Source organism: Triturus cristatus, chromosome 4_1 (assembly GCF_964204655.1).
Source record: "Triturus cristatus chromosome 4_1, aTriCri1.1, whole genome shotgun sequence".
In the NCBI taxonomy this organism is placed as follows: Eukaryota; Metazoa; Chordata; class Amphibia; order Caudata; family Salamandridae; genus Triturus; species Triturus cristatus.
Window position 1 is genome coordinate 248,731,241 of NC_140585.1, and position 20,832 is coordinate 248,752,072.

Here is a 20,832-nt window from a genome sequence, read left to right on the forward strand (position 1 = left end):
AACCGAGATGGCAATGGGAGGGAAACATGAAGTATCAAAGCCCTAAGCCTGTACTGGAGCCAGACGCCGGGGAGGAGGTGGGACAATGTGAACTGACCATAAAGTGGCAAGAATATCTCTCATATATGTATATGAAGGAGACACAGAGATCCGTTGACTAAGATGTAAGCTGGAGACACGTGGGCCAATGTCTCCTGGTAGCCGGGTAAGGATCTAGTCTCAGTGGTGGAGTAGTACACAGAAGGAGATGGCGGAATGGAACCGTTATGTGAGTAGGCGACGTGTCTCTTTTCTATCTTTTCAACTATATCTCCTACATTTAGGACTCATGGGTTTATAGGGTGTCTCTTTCCCGACTCCCATTTGACATACTTTACTCTTTTGGTCCTGATGAAGCGCCCCCAGATCCACTAGGGACTATGTATGGCGCGAAACATGTCGACCCCTTGACACACTCACACTATCCACTACACGGGTGAGAGAAGAGGGATTGTATTTTTTTCATTTTCCCCTCTCACACAGGCAACTGAGATTGCTTCTCCATCCCCGTGATATATTTTAATCCAGACCCCTAGGACATCCTTAATAAATTGTAAGTGTCCTTGGGCTCTTTTTAGACCTCACTCACTACACCACTTCCATCTAGCCCCACACACCCCCATGCACAAATGCGGCAAACTCCTTGAAGATCTCCGACAAAGAGCCCCGTCAAACGGGCCCGTGAGGGACTGCAGCGCCACCCCCACGAGGAGCACCAGCCCGATGATGATGCTATACACCTGTTTGGGTGTGTGAGGGCACTTCTAGATCCATATAGGAGTACCTTCACTCTTTCTCGGCACACTCTAACCCTCTTGGAGACACTGCACATTCTTCTAAGGCCTAATTGGCTGTCTGAATCTCTCTTACTCTATTCTTAAGGAACTGTTACGGTCTATAAATGTTGTCTTTTTTTAAAAAAATCGATTCCTTCTGACCAAACACTAAAGGTGTTGACATTTCAACAGTGGTTATTCCTTCAAACTAACATCAAACATGTGAAGCATGTCATTGACTGAAGAGAAGTAAAATCAGTGCCACCGACTATTCATTCCCACCCAGCATGACGACTCCAGTGGCTAAGGGGCTCTAATGTAGGATGCTACCAAATGGTGGGAAAATTTTTCAAATTTTAGATCTCATTATCAAGAGGTGTTGTGTAGTTCCCACTAATCCGTTTGTTGGACAACATAAACTAAGTGCTTGGTGTCTAGACTGATTCTGGACACTCTCGCAGGATATGTTGGCCTAGAGACCAGCTAGCTCACAGTGCCACCATAAGCCTCCCTAACCTTATCAGGGTGCAAATGGTCTCTGGCAACCACTGAACATGACAACCCTGACCACTCAGGGATCTTGGAAACTGTACAGAACTTTTTTCTCAGTCACTCGTGCTCACTTATTCTCAGAGAGACATTTTCAATATGTTTATCGAACCAATGTTATTCTTGTATAAATACAATGTCTGTGTGCATTCAGACAGGGTGAGAGGTAGAGGATGTGGGGTGGCAATAGTTTTTAAAAGAATATATGAATGTAAGAGTTTTAAGCCTGGGGGGATGACAGGAGCAGAATCCTTGGGCTTTAGCTTTTCCATTGATAGACAGCACTGCCTGTCTGGGATATTAGTCTATAGCCACCCAGGAGACTTTCTCTCTTCCCTGGATCAAGTACTAGCTCCTAAATACATTTCATATGCCAATTTCACTTGGATTTGGATTTTACCATCCACTTAGAGTTGGCAGAGGAATCATTAGTTAAGCATTTATTGGAATCTCTAGCATCTTTTAGTTTAGTGAAAACTACTGCTGGGCCTACCCATAGTGCTGATCATACGATTGATTGTATATTCTCTAACACAACTCTAAAAGGGGGATCCCCCCAGCCAGTGCCTTGGTCAGACCACTTCCTTTTGTCTTTCGCTTGGAAACTGGAAGATGTAGAAAAAGCCCCGCCCTGCACTGCTACATTATGAAAATAGATGCTAAAGCAGGGTTGCCCTTGATGAGTTAAGGAGTACTCTTGTGGACTATAAACCTGATATTCCACATCCCGTCAGGGAGAGGGACAGGATAATCAGCTCCTGGCTTAAGGGGGTTTCAGAACTTGTAGCCCTGCCTTGTCCTCTAGAGAGAAGACAAAGACGCTTTCAGCTCGCTGGTTCACAAAGGAACTAGCTCTGGAAAGAGGAGCAGGTAAGAAGCTAGAAAGATTGTGGCTGCATGCATATTTGGACTCTGATAAGACCACTTATAAACTGTCCCTGAAATCCTGTCATGAAAATATCAAGAGGACTCTTAGCATTTTCTACTCCCAGTGATTTAAAAGAGGCCAATAACGATGGGAGGGAGATCTTCAAAATTGTATCTAATTTAACTGATTCCAAAGATACGTCCCCCCTGTTGGAACCCAGTCAGTCCCTTTGCTCCCGTTTGAGTGATTTTTTTTAGGAGAACATCATAAGAATCCAGGCGAATATGGCAGGGGATAATAACATTTTGACAGGTCTGCGTTAGCAGACCCAGTAGAGCAACTACTACATCCTCCACTGGCCACTTTTTTGGGGCTATCAGTAGAGGATGTAACAGCTGCATTCTTAAACTGCAGGTCAGGGTCCCCAATGGATACGATACCACCCCACATTTTGAAGTCAATCTCGGACATTATTGCTCTGGTGTATCAGAAGCTATTTGCTATTTCCCTCGACTCAGGCTTAGTGCCCAATGACTGGAAAAAGGCCAGGGTGATTCTGTTATTTAAAAAGTCCAATGCTAACCCTGATTGCTTAGCAAATTTCAGTCCAGTCTTGCTGCTGCCAGCAGCTTCCAAGGTGTTGGAGAAGGTGGTAAACTGGCAACTTACCACCAACTTAGCGGAAAATAACTTGCATTGCCTCTCACAATCAGGGTTCAGAGCCAGCCACTGTATCGAGACCACACTGTTGGAGGTATGAGTCCATTAAGTTCAATCTGGACTCTGGCCACAACGTGGCTCTGGTGCTGTTAGACCTGTCAGTAGCTTATGATAGAGTGGATCATCACATCCTCTTCTACAGGTTAAAACAGATGGGAGTAGTAGGCTCTGTGTTGAGTTGGTTGGGCTCTTTCCTCGATGGCCGTGAGCAAGTGGTTTGGATAAAACCATACTCCTTGGGAGGTAAAGAGTTAAAATGGGGGGTGCTGCAAGGCTCCTACCGTAGTCCCACACTCTTTAATAGTTAAATCTCTCCCTAGGCTTATTTGGTGGAATCCTGTAATATCAAGATCATCTCTTATGCAGATGATACTCAACTCCTGCTCACGTATAATGGGGAGTCTGAGTGAGTGAAGGTTGCCTTTGCTAACTGTATGGTGGCATTGTTAGATTGGTTGAGGGCCAATAGATTGCAGTGAAACCCAGATAAGACGGAAGTCTTATTATTGAGACGGGACCCTTGTCCTTGATGGGTTGGGGCCTGGCCTGAAAGTGTTCCTCCACCGCTCCCACCAACTGCAGTGGCACGAAATTTGGGTGTATTGTTCGATAGCGAGCTTGCATTTGGCAGGTGTTGGCTGTGGTGAAGTCCTGTTTTTGGATCTTCTGCATGCTGAGGAAGTTTCTCTATTTGCTTCCTCATGAGGCCCAAATAACAGTGGTTAGATCACTAATTCTATTCAGGTTGGACTATGCTAATGAACTGTATCTTGGTCTTCCTGAATATCTGATCCAGCACTTATAGGTTATGCAGAATATGGCAGTCTCGTTATTCTACAAAATTCTGAAATTCTTGTCGGTCTTAGCGTATCAAGCGAAACTTCGATGGCTGCCAGTTTGCCAGCGGACCTAGGTACTTAAAGGAGCGCATTAAGGCTTACTGCCAAGGGAGACTGCTACGTTCGAGCTGAGCTGGTTTTATTGTCTCCCAGCATGTTTTGAAACAGCTTCCTTCATGGTTATATCAGTGAATCCGTGGAATAAACTTCCAGATTACCATGGACGGATACCTGAAGAAGCAAAATGTAAAAGTAAATTGAAGAAATATTTAAACAGATGTTAGCAAGAAACAATGGCTTCTATCCCGGTTCCATTCCACAGCAACCTTGATCATTCAGCATCAAATAGCTTCCATTCGAGAGCAGCTTGAACACAGGATGAATCATGGCAGCTGGAGAACCCTTTAAATAACAAGACAAGTTCACTACCAAAGCATTGCATGCCCCGTGGAGAGAAATGTCTTAGCAAACTAAGGACCCACTTAAAGCATCTTCACAGTCGGAACTACTAAGGAAAATTTCTGTGTCCCCTTTTCTGCATCTAAACCTGAACGGTAATTCCCAATACTCATGCACACAACATTCACCTAGCGCTTCATATCTTCCTACCTGTTGCTAATGGAGACAATATTGGAATTGGAAAGTCGTGACTGTTAGGGGGATGTAACCATGGATTATCCAATCTGTGGATGGTGTCTCAGGCACGGCGAAATGTAATTGGTCTAATTTTTCAATGTGTAACATAGTATATTTTGCATCTCTTTGTGCCATCATAATCTGTCTTTCAGTTAGATAGTATGCAGAAAACAGACTTGTGCTGTTGATGTAACGCCACGGCACGTGGCCAGAACGCAATGTTTGCAACGTCCAGCTTAACAACACAATGGACCACAGTTGTGATTGCCCATGTTGCAGGATAGACATATCATGTTCTATTATGTCAATTGCAGCAGACACTATGTTGCCCAGTGAATAAATTCTGCATGTTAATGTGGTCATACCATTGTCAGCAACAGCCAAAGCCTTTTCTAAATTAACACAGTCAATCTCGCACAATCTCTCAGCAGCTTCCTGATGTGAAATATTCTACAGTTTGTTGTATATTCTGTACAAGAAGTGCTTTTGACGGGGGTTTTGGGGAACCAATTAAAAAAGAAACTGAGATCCATGTCATCAGAAAGAAGGGACAAGTGTTGCTTCACCTGGGAAAGTGTTGAGGTCTTTAGCCAATCTAGGCACAACTTCCCAACACTATATGATGTCACCACCCCTGAGTTTTCTGACTGTACATATTGTTGATCAGGCCAATTGATCCTAAACCCGTCCATTTTACCCATAAATCTAGATTGACACCTACTTGTGTCTGTTGACCAAACCAACCATCCCTTCCAATTGGGGTCTGATGAATTGCAAGAACCATTGCGTTTCATGGTATCTAGCGTATCCTATTTGAAGTGTGTTAAGTGCTGCCAGTTCTCCAAGTGTTATAACACGTCAAATCCTTCACTTTGGCTATACCAAGACAAGATGTTTGCTGCACTGTTTTGTTTGGGAAAATCATTTTATGTGGTATGAGGCATGCTCTAAATAAGGCATTAGTTCCTCGAGCCTGCCAATTTTTTGTCCCCCAGATAGATTTTGTGTCTATGGTGTCTTTCCAAAAGTCTAAACCCTGTATAGACAGTTGGGAAATAATGGGAGCAGAGTATATCAGCTTGGTGTTTGTTAGCACATTTGTATTTGCAGGTTTAGGGGCAAGCCTATAATAATACAAGGCTAGGTCTGATGTGTCAAAATCTGAAAAATAAGCAAACTTTTGTGCAAATGTCTTTAAACTCCTTTTTTGCAGTAATGGGCTGTGTTTCCATTGTGTGTAATCGTAAACAGCACATGGGATATTAGTTTTGTTTACCATAATGTTCATAACAGAACATGTCTCCATAATTAGATGTACCATCATACAATTCATCATTAGAAAATGCAGCTGACGGCTCTAGATATTCAAGCAAATTATGCACAGTTTCAATGTCCCAATCATCAGAGAAAGTACAAGAGGTGATGATATCATTTAAGGAAATTTGAAACAAATAAGGAATTTGCAAACGTTCAGTAGGACCATGTACATCATACAATGCCCTGTCCCACACTATTCCTTCAGGAACTGGAACTGCTGTAATGTTCACCAGGAACAGGTCCCTTAGTTCACGGTGTGATGATGCATGTGGTTTAAGAACCAAGTTCACAAGATGTGCTACGGAGCGTTCTGGGAAATATTCAGAAGTAGGAAAAAGACAGTCACCAAACCAATCCAGAGTACCAGGAAAAGTAATCCCATTGTAATCCAGAGATGTAACCAGGGAGGGATGAAGTAAGTCTTTTTCATCCAAAGGTAGACAGCATACACCCGTAGCTGCAATGAAGATGCGGTGGTAGCAGTTCAGGTTCACTTGAATCCAATGAGAAATCGTCATAATGCACGAAGTAGCCAGATGCTGTCCGGTCCATTTTTGGCAGCTCAGCAGGTTTTGTAGATCTGGGAGATGACTCGGTCTGTGGCATATTTACATAGACGTCATTGATGTTCCGAATAGAAATTTCTGTACTTATTGATTGTACAGCTGTAGTTGTTCCAACAGGGAGAAGTATCATTTCAGTGTTGTTTCCAGCTTGTTTTTGGAGAGTGGAATCTTCTGTCATTATTAAAGCTTCCATCTGAACTTCCTGTTCGGTAGTGAGAGGAGTGCGGAGGCTACCCAGGAGCACACGTGGCCTACTTTTGAGAATCAGCTACGTAGTGTGGTTTGATCATATCAATAGAGACAAACCTCTTGTCTCTAAGACAGGCAAGTGGTGGAAGAAGTGCAGTTCTAGTGCCTCCGACAGCCAGGACAGGTGCTCTGTAAGATGGCCCAAATTATTTCTTGTCCACTATTGTCTCTCTGACCAGGTCCCCAGTCTTTGGGACCCAGTCAGGTCTTGCCAGCACAACCTTCACTTCCCCAGTGGTGGTGCATTTTACTTGAACAATGCTATGTACTGCCCGGAATTAATTGATTTCCTGTAAAACAACCAAACATTCATTGATGTCAAATAGTGTTCTAGCTGCCACTGTTACCCACATTCTCACACCAAACAGGAGTTCCTAAGGAGTATGACCCCCTAGGGATTTTCTTAGCATGTTGTTAAGTGTCCAACTGCCACCTTGCTGTTAAGGACTGCTTTTAGTCATGGTTTTCTTCTCAATGACCAAATTTCCCTCAGGATGGTATGGGGAGGAATAGCGCAAGGCCACACACAAACTTCCCATGACTTGTTTGTAAGCAAGAGAGCTAAATACCTGACCCTGGTTGGAGTTTAGTGCGCCAATTGCATATGTCCCGATAAAGACTCTCAAATCCTTTATAACAGTCCCAGCATCAGCAGAGCGCTGTGGCCAAACCCACAGGAATCAGGAGCATAAATCCACTGCAACCAAGATATACTTGTAAGCCCCATCCGATTATAAGGGGCTGCAGTGATCGAAATACACTAAAGCCAAAGGCTTGTCTGAAATCTATAGAGGTGTCTGTGCTGGACGTACTGTAGTGGACCCTTTCATCGGCTAGCAGATGTCACATTTAAGGAAAAAGTCCTTGGTCTGTTTTGATATATCTGGCCACCAATAGTGGTGCTTCAGTAATGAAACTTTAGCTGTAATTCCTGCGTGAGCGGAACTCAGACCCTCATGTTCAACTAGTATGATTCCTAATCTGCAATCTCAGTTTGGTATTTCTCTATCCCCCACTCCTGGAATCTGAGCATACGGAATGTTTTGTGCATCTAACTCGTAGGAGTACTTGAGTGGGAAGCCTTTTGGCAGGGCTGATCAGGTGCTCGTGGCATTAATTGCCACCATAGTTGTTCTGTCTTTTCTCTTACTTGATCAAGTTATTGCAGCAACGGCAGCAGTACGAACTGTTACCTTGGCAGCTTCATCCCCCATGGAATTCCCTCGTGAACGCCAACACGTTGATGACTCAATGTATGAATAACATGAGCCCGTGGCAGGCCTTCTTTCAGCTTTGCCTCCTGCTCCCAAAGCAATCTTGTGCTCTACTGTGCAACCTTTGGAATCTCTCAATTCACTCTGGCCCAGATTGTGTAGCTATTCATTAGAGGACTGGACATAGTAAAACGAATCATAGACAATAAGTGGGGGAAATTCACGATCCATATTTTGTAGTGCCAGTATCAGGGCATTGAGTTCTGCCAGCTGCGCTGGATAGGCCCCTAGGGACTGAGTGTGTGTTTTCCCAGGATGGAACTTTCCATCATGCATGTGCCCTTCAACAATTGCACATGCCGTAGAGTATTGCTGTTTTATTCCTACGGCAGGCTGGGCAGAACCATAGGTATAAATGATGCATTCATATCGATCTAGAGGCGTAATTTCATTCGGCAGCGAATATTCTTGTTTGTACTGCAAGAATGCTTGTGTTTCCAATGAAGAGGCAAATCTGTCATCTATAATTGTTGTAGTGAGAGAGTTAGCCCATTGAATCCATCTTGGATGTAAAGCCTTAGGATTGGAAACGCTTGCTTTGGTGACGGCATCTAAGGTTCATACCGGGGTCACGTAATTATGCGTTTCCCCTGCGCTACTGCTTTCTCTCTCACTACAACATTCTGTACCACTGCGAATATTTTCACAGTGGATGCAAATCACATTTCAGTTTGTGTACAAATTTGATTTGTATGCAATAGGTACCATATCGCCTTAATTGAAAGTGATATAGGTGTATCCGGTTGGTCCAGCGGATCACCAGGGAACGCTTGCTTTGGTGACGGCAATCAAAGGTCCATACCGGGGTTACGCAATTATGCATTTCCCCTGCACAACTGCTTTCTCTCTCACAACAGCATTCTGTACCACTACGAATATTTTCACAGTGTATGCAAAACGTTTTTCCGTTTGTGTACAAATTTGATTTGTATGCATAGATACGGTATCGCCTTAATTGAAAGTGATATAGGTGTATCCGGTTGGTACAGTGGATCACCAGGTTAGTTGTGTGATCACGGGTGTGTAAATGTTTAGAAGCTATCATGTCAGCTTGTACGGAACGTAAAATATTTGTATGTTCCTGTGTCCAGTGATGCACTGAAAAATCAGGTCTCATTAAGTCATTCAAGGGTTTTACTCATTCTGCCTAATCCAAAATGTGAGTCCTGCCAAAATTGAAAAATCCTAAAACGGATTGTAGTCGTTGGAGGTTGGAGCAGTGCACATTTTTCAAAGAGTTGGCTGGCAGGCTTTCTCCTTCACTCAACAACTCATATCCCCGGTACAGGACATTGAAGTGGGCAATTTTTGAATTTTTGAAATCAAATTTGTAGCCCAGGTGAGCAAACCCAAGAATTATATTGTTCACTCTAGCCAAGTGTTCTATTAATTCATCGTCCGTCAGATCATCTACATAGGACAATGCCTCCTCATCAAAATTTCGAAGTAACTCTGTCACTCTTGCTGAAAACAGCCTGGGGCCATTCTTATCCCCCGTGGTAATTGACAAAAATGGTGTTGAGAACCTAGGGCTGAGAATGCTGTAAAATATCTGCTCCCAGGCACTATATTTTGGCAGAAAAATCTGTTTGAGTTATCTATTGTTGTTTTGTATTTTTTCTGCACAGTGCTATGTGCATTTTGTACTGAAAATGTGTGTGGGGAAGCATTTAAATGTCTTTAGCCTAAGACTAGACAATATGAATTATGAGGTTTCTTTATGGGATACAAGGGATTATTCATGGATGAGGTGCAATTCTCTATTACACCCTGGTACTCATGTTGATCGAAAATCTCCCTGACTTGTTTCTTTACTTCATGTTTTATTGGGTATTGTCTCTGTGGTTGAGGAATGGATTTTAATGGGATTTCGTGATGAGGTGACTCATTGTCCCACCCAACATGATTGTGATAAAGTGCAGGAGCTAGAGCTAATGCCTACTCCTGCGCGTATGAATTTTTAACTGATTCTGGTACGAGGTCAGAGAAAGCAGGTAAAATTGCATCTTCCCCCATTGGGCACTCCATTATGAAATCAGGTGGCCAATGCTTATCAGCTAAAAGAATATCTTAACCGTATGTCAGGGTCTCCCAAAAAAGGCCTTCACTTGCCTGGGTATGTCCTCCTCCATTTTGAGCGTTTTTTCGTATAAACGATGTGGGACACTTACCCTTGTATCAAGTGTTTACACTGTGATATACACACTCAGCGCTACTGACGCCAGATAATCCGTCAGGTTCCAACAAGCTATTGTGACTTCTGCCAAGCTGTCCAGCATTGTCACTGTTCATTCCCCGTTCAGAAGCAGAGTCCTCAGCTGCCTGGGCATTTCTAATTTTGATTCCAGCTACCTTCTTCTTTTTAAATTGAGGTTTAGTAGTCTTTTGTTTGTCTTCCTGTTTAATGATGTAGTCTAAAGTGTGATGTGTCTCCCTTTCCGACTTGGCTCGCTCCTCTAATCTGTGCTCTGACTCCTGAAAGGAATGAGAGGAACGTGTATCAGTATCTTGATTCCTGCAGGCTTCCTAATATTATCATGGTTCCTCAAATTGTACTTGTTGTGTTCCTGTTGAGGAGACCCACTCCGTGACTGTGTTTTGTTTTGTTTATTTTTTTGTTTGTTATCCCATTTCTTTTTGGAAGAATTGGGTGCTTGCTTAGAGGTATCCTTTTCAGACTAGCTCTTAACTATTGGTTTCCCAGGTCTGGCTCCCAGATTATCTGTATCCAGTGATGCACGTTTCCTCAATAATCTTAGGCAATTCTCGCTTCTGTTGTGCAGGAGTAAATTCCCTCAGACGTTGGTGTATAGCCACTGCGGCTGCCTCCCCTTTTATGTTACTTAACATAATGGGATATACTTGGGAAAACGTGCCCATTAGTTTCATTCTAAGGTCCAAGGCAGGCTCTGCCCCGTACTCATTCTGTATTTGTTTCAGTACATCAGGTAAAACTGAGTTCTGGTATAAACGGCAGCCAAGCATGTCCCCGAGTGGCAGAATCTTCTATCAGGGGAGCCATCCACATTATCAAGCGAATTGTTAAAATTCTGTGCTTTTACTACGGGCCCGTATGGGGAACAACTGCTTCAAGCTGAGCTGGTTTCTGTGCAATCCAGAATGGGATTTGCTCACGGTTGGTGGGAATCTTTCCCATAACGGCCTTCAGCGTTTGGGAGTTGATACCCGTAGTAGCCAATTGAGGTTGTGCAGCCTTAGCAGCACTCGTTTGTTGAACTGTCAGTGTTTGCATTATGAACTGTGTAAGATTTCTGTAAATTGTTTCTAAAAACTATAACGTATACGCATTCTTGCTGCTGGTAAAGTAGCAATGTCTGGATGTGGTACATAAGAAGCTAAGACCAGTCAGGTCGCTCCTTCTTTACTGAGCAGATCAAGTCTCACGTTTTCTGTGGTATGGAGTGGGAGGCCTTTAACCAATAAATATGTTCTTGGTAAGTTAACGGAATTTCTATGTCCACATATGGAAAGTATTCTTAAGGTGGTTCATATTCAATGTAAGTGTGAAACAACTGGGAGGAGCCAAGATGGCGACCGGGACGGCAGCGTAGACCCCCGGCTCTGTGAGCCTCCGCATCCCGCACGGATATCCTGCCTGAGATCCTCAACTTGTGCTACGTGGTCGTGTTTCTGAAGGAGAGGGGCTCCCGACTGTGTGACTCCGAGGTTTCTAGCCGTGCTATCGCCGGAGAAAACTGCATCTGAACTTTGCGGCCTGTGCGGCCCTGGAGCCGGGACATCGAGTGGACGTCGTGGCCGGGTGGCAGTGCGACAACAGCGGCCGGTGGTGACTGGGTGGAGTCGGCCCACCGGAGCGGTGCCAAACTCGGCCTACATTTCGGCGTGGTCACTTCTACTGCCCAGTGTAGCTGACCGAGTGCATGACCGGGGGTGCAAATCTTAGATCCTCCGGTGACTGCCCCTGCCTTGCTGGTGAGCTACCCGGCCGCCGTCCGTATCCTGCCCCGATCATTGCGGGCCGCCCCCGGATTTCTACGGGAGCTGGTCCTGACCACGGATAGTTTTTTGCCTGCCCCCGGAATCCGGTTACCCGCGACGTGGACATCGTGACGCTTGTCCTGGGGTCCCGACCCCGGTGAGGGTCGGGCATACTTGGCGGCCATCTTGGGTCGATGAAGCCTACCATCCTGTCCGCTGGGCCGCAGCGGGCCTGTGAGCGTACGATTTTTGGGAGTGTGGCGGCGAGATCACAGAGAGCTGAGCTGGGGTACGGCGACCTCCTCGAGGCTCTTGGTACTCTTCACTCCTCCTTGGTTCATGGTTTCGTGATCTTGGGGAGTAAGCTCGATGGTGTGGCGTCGGAGTTGGGGCAGTGGCGGCCCGCCTGTCCGCACGAACACAGAGTCTACCCCCACTGCGCGCAGGAGGACGCTGTGGCGGCCCCCCCTGAGGTTAGTACACGACTGGACGCCCCGGCCAGTATGCTACAGTGTGTTCGACCTTCTGAGGGCCTGATCTGTCCCGGAGGCGTTGGACCTGAGTGGGATGTGGTGGCCTCATCCCGTGCATGCCCTCCTGCGACCCAGAGACAACTCCAGCAACTAATGTCTCTTTTGGCTGCTTCTGCCTTCCTGAACCTTGCGTGCAGTGCAGATCCTAGGGCAGCACTTGGAAGCCTGTTTCCTCACGCGGCGGACTGTGTTGATGCTCAGAGACTTCCACCCCACCTGTGTGCGTCGCTTCTCTGTCGTTGTTGGACATTCCTCTGCCTAGGAACATTGGGTATGGTGCTGGGTCGAGGGGTTGGCATGGGCAGAATTCCACTGAGTGGTCAGGGATGAGGCTGGCCCCTCGGGGGTGGTCGCCTAGTGGACGGGCGGGCTTGGGGTGGTGTGCTCTCCTGACATGGCTACTGGCACAATAGACGCATAATGCTCCCCATCGTGGTTTGAGAAGATTGTTTTTGTGCTGTTCCTTGTTCACTTTAGGGGAACCTTACCGTGCGGGAGGGAGAAGCCGGGGGTCTGTTATGAAGGCCCTCCTCCAGTTTATAAATACTTTCTCTACCCCCCCGTCTGGTGGGGGTCCTTTCCTACTTCTTTTTCCCTATTCTCCTACATTTCGGGTCTGGTTCCAGGGCGACAGGCACACTGCTGGGGGGGGGGGCCGTACTCATCTGCAGAGGTGCAGGGTGGGGGGTTGGGGGAGGGGACTCTGTATTCCTTCGTCTTTTTCCATGGCCTCCTTTTTCTTCTCTGATTCTTTTTGTCTTTCTTTTTCTGGGATCAGCGTGATACACCTCCCTTGGCTATGCCTCGTTGCCGTTCCATGTGTTCACAACTTCCGGGGTGTTCTGGGGGAGTTCTGGCGGGGGACTGTGGGCGCAGCTGTAGACTATGTTTTTCTCCATCCTGATGTTCTTGTGTTTGCGCCATTGACCGAATAGATTGCTGTAAATCGCTAACGTTCATTACTCTGCATATCCGTGATCGTTGTTTTAAAATTGCTTGTCACCTGATCCTTCTGCCTTGTTTCATCATAAAATGAAAACCTTTTTCTCCTGGTGCCCTACTTACGCTGTTCACAGTATTAGCAGTACGATTTTGCTCCCTGAAGTGCTGCCTGTGTTTATACTTGTCGTTATTGCTCTGATTGCTTAGCGGCCGGCCCCGGGGGGTTGTAGGCCCATACTTGTTCTTATTGAACTGTCAATAAAGGTTTTCAAAAAAAAAAAAAAAAAAAAAAAAAAAGTGTGAAACAACTGTGTGTGTGTGCATTTGCAGGCAGGAATTTAACCCAAGAGTAGAATACCTCTGTTCTGAATGCTTTGTGTGCCACAAGCACGAAGGAACATCTCCACCCATTGCCGGGAGGCCATGTTGTAATAATTTCATAGTAACTGCCTGTCTGCAATGTTCTGTAATGTTTCGAGCAACTTCCTCCTACTTAATGTCCTTAGCTTGGTTGGTCATTGTTAAAGAAAAAGGTAATTAATCAAATGAATTTATGGAGATATGGTATGCACAATGCGGAAAGCTTTTAATCCTCCAAGCTTGAATGACCTACAGCCAACACATAGGGTATACCTACTCAGGTGACGCAGATTTATTTCCCTTCCCATTTCGGACATCTCCGGTTTAAATGTGAGTTGGGGTCTCTGAGAAAGCACGACTGAACTACTCAGAATGACCGTTAAATAAGAACCCAACCAACATTGGTGTCGCCATGTTGTTTAGTTCATAATAATCAGTAAGATATGCACATTTTTTGGACATCATAAACTAAGGGCTTGGTGTCTAGACTGATTCCGGACACCCCTGCAAGATATGTTAGCCTAGAGACCAGCTAGCTAACAGTGCCACTGTAAGCACCCCTGACCTTGTCAGAGAGCGAATGGTTTCTGGCAACCACTGAACATCACAACCCTGACCCCTCAGGGATTGTGTAAACAGTACAGAAAGTTTCGCTCAGTCACTCATGCTCACTTATTCTCAGAGAAGTATACAGAGAATACACAGTAGGACGTTTTCAAAATGTTTATTGAACCAACGTTATTTTTGTATAAAATACGTGTGCTACAATGATTAATAGACAGAAGCAGAGAAAAGTGATTACAAGCACCAAAAGCGTAAATTGTAGATATAGTTCTACATTTGTGCTAAAACAGTGTATATATGCAGTCATATAAAACAAGGCAGTAATTGCGCATACTCCTACTATGCAAACCCTACTCGGAATGTACCTAGAGTGTGTGTAGGTGTGAAGCCAAGAATACCCCCAAGAGACAATCCAACCCTATTACCTGGTGGAAGAAAATGAAGGACCCCGTCTTAGTCAAGAACTGGACACCACTCAGGAGACGTCAGACCGCTGCGTGGTGAACTCTAGGCAAGCAGGGACCCTCAGTGCCAGCTGAAGTGCCTCCTCTACTAATCTATTGGGAGGCTCATCTTTTTATAATAGAAAGCAGACCTGCCATGTGCATATAGATTAGTGATGTTATGGAAATGTAGATAGCCCTATCGCCCGTGGATGAAGATAGAGACCACATTTGTACATAGCGCGAAAAGCGATTTTGTACATGATGTTCAGGGCATTGTGATAATGTTGTGCGAAGCTAGATGTGTAAACAAGTTTAGTTTCGGAGAAACTAATCCAACATTGTCGCGCATGCAATATGCGCAAAACGTTACTGCTGGAAAATAGGGCTTTGTAAGAAATGAGCTGCCTCGCTGCATGGGCCTAACCCTGGAATATAACAGAGTAAGATCGAATCAAAGTCTAACAAGGTTACCATATTAAGGGTTCATTTGTGCTTGTAATAATGTATTTAAATAAAGTTGGGTAACACTGAATATGTGGGATATGTTTTACCAAGAGGTTGTGAGTGATATCAATAGGCAATGGCCGGAATGGCCACAAGTGACACTTAATGAGGTGGCCATTTCTTTCATTACAAAAGGCAGTAATGTGTCGGTTGGGAAGAGAATTACAGAAGGTAGCTATCCTACTATCTCAATATCTCTACATGATGGTTTACTGGATTCATGTTTCCACTGAAGAGATGTGTGTTTGACTCAATAGCCAGAGGTCCACATCCTGGTGCATCCACTCACCCTCTTTTCCTCAAGGTTGATAAAATGAGTGCTATTGAGTTTCATAATAACAAACCTGTGAGCAAAAATACAAAGACAAGCGCACTTTAATTAAACTGCTCAAGGAGAAACATGGGTACAACACAGGTTTGTTCGCTCTATACGCAAATTTCACCACAAACCTTCTGCTGATCTCAAAGAAGAATACTCAATCCCCAAAGAGAAATTCATTAATTGCTTAAAGTTGCATAAGACAAAGAAAAGTGTAGGACATCTGCTCCACATATACATATCTGATGCTCTCATGATGAGTTTGAAAGTTCAGATGAACCATTGTAAGGTGAAACAGGCAAGGGTCAGGCAGGCGAATGAAGAAAACACAATTGCTCTGACTCCAAACCACTAGATACTCTGCTAGCCATAGCATCAGAAAGTATTGCAACATTTTGGATGAACCAACTCTCTAATAGAGCCTAAATGGTGGAACGTCCGATGCCTAATTCATAAACTGAAGGCGTCTTAACATTTGATACACATTTATTAATAAATGGAATAGCCTATGTACTTACCTTTCAATTGATTAATAGTAATAGAATGTTTTGAAATGACTTGCAAAAAAGCAGCAACATCATATGCATATTTGTGGTATTTCTATAGTTTGAACCTAGCCAAAAGGCAGTGCTGTGTCAGGTCAAAGACATGTATAAAGTCAATGAGTGATAGGAGCGATAGCTGGTTAGTGGAATATAATTGCTTTGTGATGAAGATGTACCTCTTTAACCCCTTCCATGCTGCGCAGATTCCGCCGCTGTGCTGACGGAATCTTGCGCGGGCGTGGTCATGACGGAACGGTTCCGTCATGAGCACAGCTCAACCGTGGCTCATGACGGAACCGTTCCGTCATGAGCACCGAAGGGGTTAAAGAACACCACAACTCTTTCTTAAATTGGAGTAGCATTGGGGTGGTCCTGATGTAAGCAATAATGTTGTTCTAGATTTTGAGTACAAAGATGGAGAAGGCCCTGTTTTCTACACTTCTACGCTCTAGTCTGATGGTGTTCTGGCTTGCTGGTGTGCTGAGAACTACTAGAGATGGTGAGCTTGTCTGCAAGACAAGCGGCTGTCACTCTTGTTACTTGACTTACTTGGAGAATCCTAAGGTGTGATAGCCAGCATCCACGGGAGCGAAGAGCGCAGAATAGAATTACCACTCTCCCCTAATGTATCACTACCCTCAGTAATATCACATAAACTGAGAAAGAAGTGACACCTCAGGGAAGAGCAGGGAACATAAAAGGATCGCAGTGTAGATCAACAGGGAGGTAGTTAGCTCTCGGTGAATGCTTCAGAAGAACTGCAGCAGATAAAACAATAAACAGGGAAACAAGAAAAACAAGAGAAGGGAGGAGTTAGGGCTGGGAAGGTACTAGTAAGACGCCTTCGTCTACCCCCTATAGGTATTGTGTTTGGGGATGAGCAAGAGTGGTTGTGTACCTTCGTATTCCGTAGCATTGAACAAATAAGCGGAGTAGATCAATCCAGAGCTGTTCACTCCCAATAGGAAGCAGTGGCAGGGCAGGGTGTACTGGCAGAGTCAATAAAGTTTTGTTGAAAACACAAAACTTGCAGAGTCAATAGTTTTGTTGCAAAAAATAAATAAACAAAAAAACGTACACTCCACAATGGTCTCTGCCGTCTGTGACAGGGGTTTTAAGAAGTCTCTCTATCCCAATATGTCCGCAGATACAGGTCATGAACAGAGTCAGGGCAACGAGCAACTCCTTACAACTGCACGCGCGCCGCGCTAATAGAATATCAGAAACGCCAGCTTACCGAAGCGTCGGCATGCCTTCCTGAGACTGGAGCTGGCTTCTCAATCAGCTGGAGTTCAGCGACGGATGAGAAATCCTCACAACCCCTAGGTAGAACGGGGAAGAGGAAGGAAACGGGCAATGTTCCCAGCTGGTGTGAAACAGGAAAATGAAAATGACGATGTCCCAGCAGGCGTCACGGCAGAGTTCCGGAGGCCGTGAAAAAAGAAAGAGGACCCACAGTTGCGGGCGCGATCCTTGAGACAAGGTTGAGGATTAACTCCAAAGGAAACGAGACGTGCAGGGAAGCAGGCGATTACTTCAGTGCGGCGGAGTCCGAAGTCCGTGGAATCCAAGGCATCCAAATACAGGTGAGGCAACGTTTTCATCGCGGTTCACAAGAGCTTCGAAAGCCAAGCACTGAACACTAGGAGGAGCTTGGATTTAAACACCTCCTCAACCAATTAGCTCGTTCGCTGAGGAAGTGGGAAGGTACACAACCTGGAGCCCTAATGGTGCATTATGGGAGTTGTAGTGTGAAGGAGGGAAGTGTGAATACTGCGCAAGTGGAGGAGCGTGTAACAGCGGGGGTGCTGGCTGTGATGGTTTTGTAAATGATGTGGATGGTTTTGAAGATGGTGTGGGCCGGCAAGAGGAGTCAAAGGAGTTCCATCAGAATTGGGGTGATGTGATCCTATTTCTTCAGGCACTGGATGTGACATGCTGCGGTGTGTAGGATGTCCTAAAGGGATGTCAGTGTGGATGTTGGACGGCCATGGAGCAGGACATTATCACCATCCAGATGCGAGAGTATGAGGACTTGAACAGCAGTTCTGTAGTTGCTTTCTGGAAGAAGTGATTTCACTTTCTTTAGAAGGGAGATCTGCTACAAGGCAGTCTTCTTTTCTTAGAAATATGTTCTATGAGCAGGTGAGGTGAGGATGGAGTCTAGGGTGAAGCCGAATGATTCGGCATTCACTGAAAGTTGACATTCATAGCTGCCAGATCCATGGCATTGGGCCTGGTTTCTACTGTTTGTTGGTCTTGGTAAGTAACAGGAATTCTGTCTTGTTTGAGATGAGCTTCCGATGATGTACAGCAGTCCCTAATTTGTAAATAAGTGCCAGGGCTCTCATCAGGAGGGCACTGCAACTTCCACCACACATTGCCCTTGCAATGTTGCCAATGACAGTAACAACACAACTACTAACCATCACAATCCGGCAAGTGTGACAATTCTGCTTATTTCAGGCGCCCCAATGCTATAAGAATGGCTAGAGCGGCAGGTAATAGTAATTTTTAATATATACTAAATGAATAATTAACTGTTGTTGTGATCATCTCTAAATTAGCCGGAGAGCACCACCTTGTGGTAGACTGTCGAAAGCGCCCATGTTGACAATTAAGTGCGGGTGCCGTGCACCATAAACCATGGGCTCAAATTAACCACTGATGTGCAGGGAGTGTTTAAAGTATTTGATGTCTTAAGCAGAGAAGAGTTTCAGAAGAGTTGTTATCATCAGCATATTCATGAATCTTAATGATGTTATTTGTGAGCAGAGAACCAAGTGGCTCCATGTAGCGGTTGAAGATGACACGAGACAGCATAGAACCCTGGACTCTGCAGTGATTAGGATCTTTTGGGACCTTGCAGTGCCCATGTGAATGAACTGGTGTCAACTAGAAAGGTAGCAAGAGAACCATTGATGGATGTTGCGGGTGAATCCCATTTGAGGCTCCAGGGTGCATATCAGGGGGGAATGGTCGACAATGCCAAAGACAGTTGAGAGGTCCAGCAATATTGGGAGGCAGGGCTCGTCTTCCACTGTGGTTAGGAGGGCATTATCATAGTAGCAATCTCTGTGCTACAGCACAATCTGAAGTCAGACTGGTAGATGTGCAGTGTATGGTTAGCATTAATGTGATTGTGGAATTGAAGATTGACTGCTTTTTCAAAGATCTTGCCTATGAATGGTAGGTGAGTGATGGGCTGGTATTAGGCGAGGTCATCGGTGGCTGGTGCAGGTTGCTTTAAGAGTGTGACAATCTGGCTTCCCTTGAGAACTTCAGGTAAGATGCCTTGAATGGTGAAGGCATTGACAATGGTGAATAGGGGAGTGATAGGACAAGGGTAAGACATTATCTTCATAAGATGCATTGCCCTTTAATTTTGAGTGAGGAATAGGTGGGTCAGGCAATGGGTTGATGCAGTGCTTGACTGTCTTAAAACTGCTTTGCTTCTTTAAGTGCCTCTGTTGATGATGTTGGTATAGTACTTTGGATAATGCGATGAGCTGTCTGCATGTTGCATGGAGGGACTTCAGTATCATGAAGTCAAATGATCCGTTTGTTTTTCTTCCATTCTCTTTTCTGTCTGTGGATGGACTGTTTATTGTCAGAAAGGCCTTTGAGAGCGGAAAGCTTTGTCTTGCATCTCCATGTTTTAAATGGGGTGTGGTTGTTCACATAGTTTTCCATAATATGTGGAAGTAGATTAGAAAGGTATTGGCATCAGAAGTGGAGTTGACAGAATGAGAGATGAGGTTAGGCTCTAAATTGTCTATAGACAAGTCTTGAAAGGATTTGAAGGTTTGGACTTGTCCTTTATGTTGATCTTGGTTTGTGGATAGGGCATTGAGCAGTGAAATAAGGGTGACAAGGTGAAGTGGTTGGTCCAGTCTGAAAGTGTAGGTAGTTTGCACGGAATTGTTGGTCATGTCGAAAAGACAAGGTTTATGATGTAGCCTTTGGAGCGTGTTGGTTGTATGACTAGAAAATCAACATGATTGCACTCTCTGATTGAATATATCAAGATGAACTTCTATTTGATATAAGAATACTTGCATGCCATTGCACCTTTCCTAATTATCTTGCCATGGTATGCGTCCTATCTGTGATCCCAATTGTGAGGATTGTTAAACTATATGAGAGAGACAACAATCTCAATGTGAGCTATTACCGATCTCCCACAAACTCCCACAAACCTTTTTTTTGTGAGGATTTCCTGGTTTCTCATTGCTAGCCAGTTGGTCCCACTGATATATGTTTTTCAGATGTTTAAATTTTTTGAGGCATAGAAACTTACGTTGGAAACTGTCGTCGGACAAAACTCCGCATGCTCAGGTACTTAGCTGAGTGTTTCCACTGTAGCCTCAAACCTTCTACCCAAAAGCTTTAAAGTGCAAAACACCTCAAAGAGAAAGCTACTAAGGACACATATTTACAGAAAGGGGTCTTGTTTCATATTTAATGTCTAAATTTAACACACAGGAATCATGTCCTTTGGCTGTTATGAAAAAACTATGGGGCAGATTTATGTTTCCTGGCGCATCCCTGCAAATCAGCAGGGATGCGCCAGGAAAGATGCGTCACGCAAGTTTACCCTTGCGCCACCACAGATGCACCGCATGTACAATGCAGCGCATCGTGGCGCAAGGATAAACAGATGCGTGACGCATCTGATGGCGTAAGGGCGGCGCATTGCTGGAGTCGCGTCGCAAGCACGACGCAACTCCAGCAATGTTTAGGGGCTGCCCATACCTAACATGCTGCGTCATGCCTTACGCCTGCTTCAAGCAGGCGCAAGGTTTTGACGCAGCAGCGTCGGAAAA

The 20,832-nt window shown here is 44.9% G+C and overlaps 1 protein-coding gene across 1 annotated transcript in view; it reads left to right on the plus strand.

The window, feature by feature from the left end:
• The window catches only part of LOC146854204 (solute carrier family 23 member 1-like), a 186,597-nt gene that overhangs the window by 83,599 nt on the left and 82,166 nt on the right, over positions 1 to 20,832 (plus strand). The window lies entirely within an intron of this gene.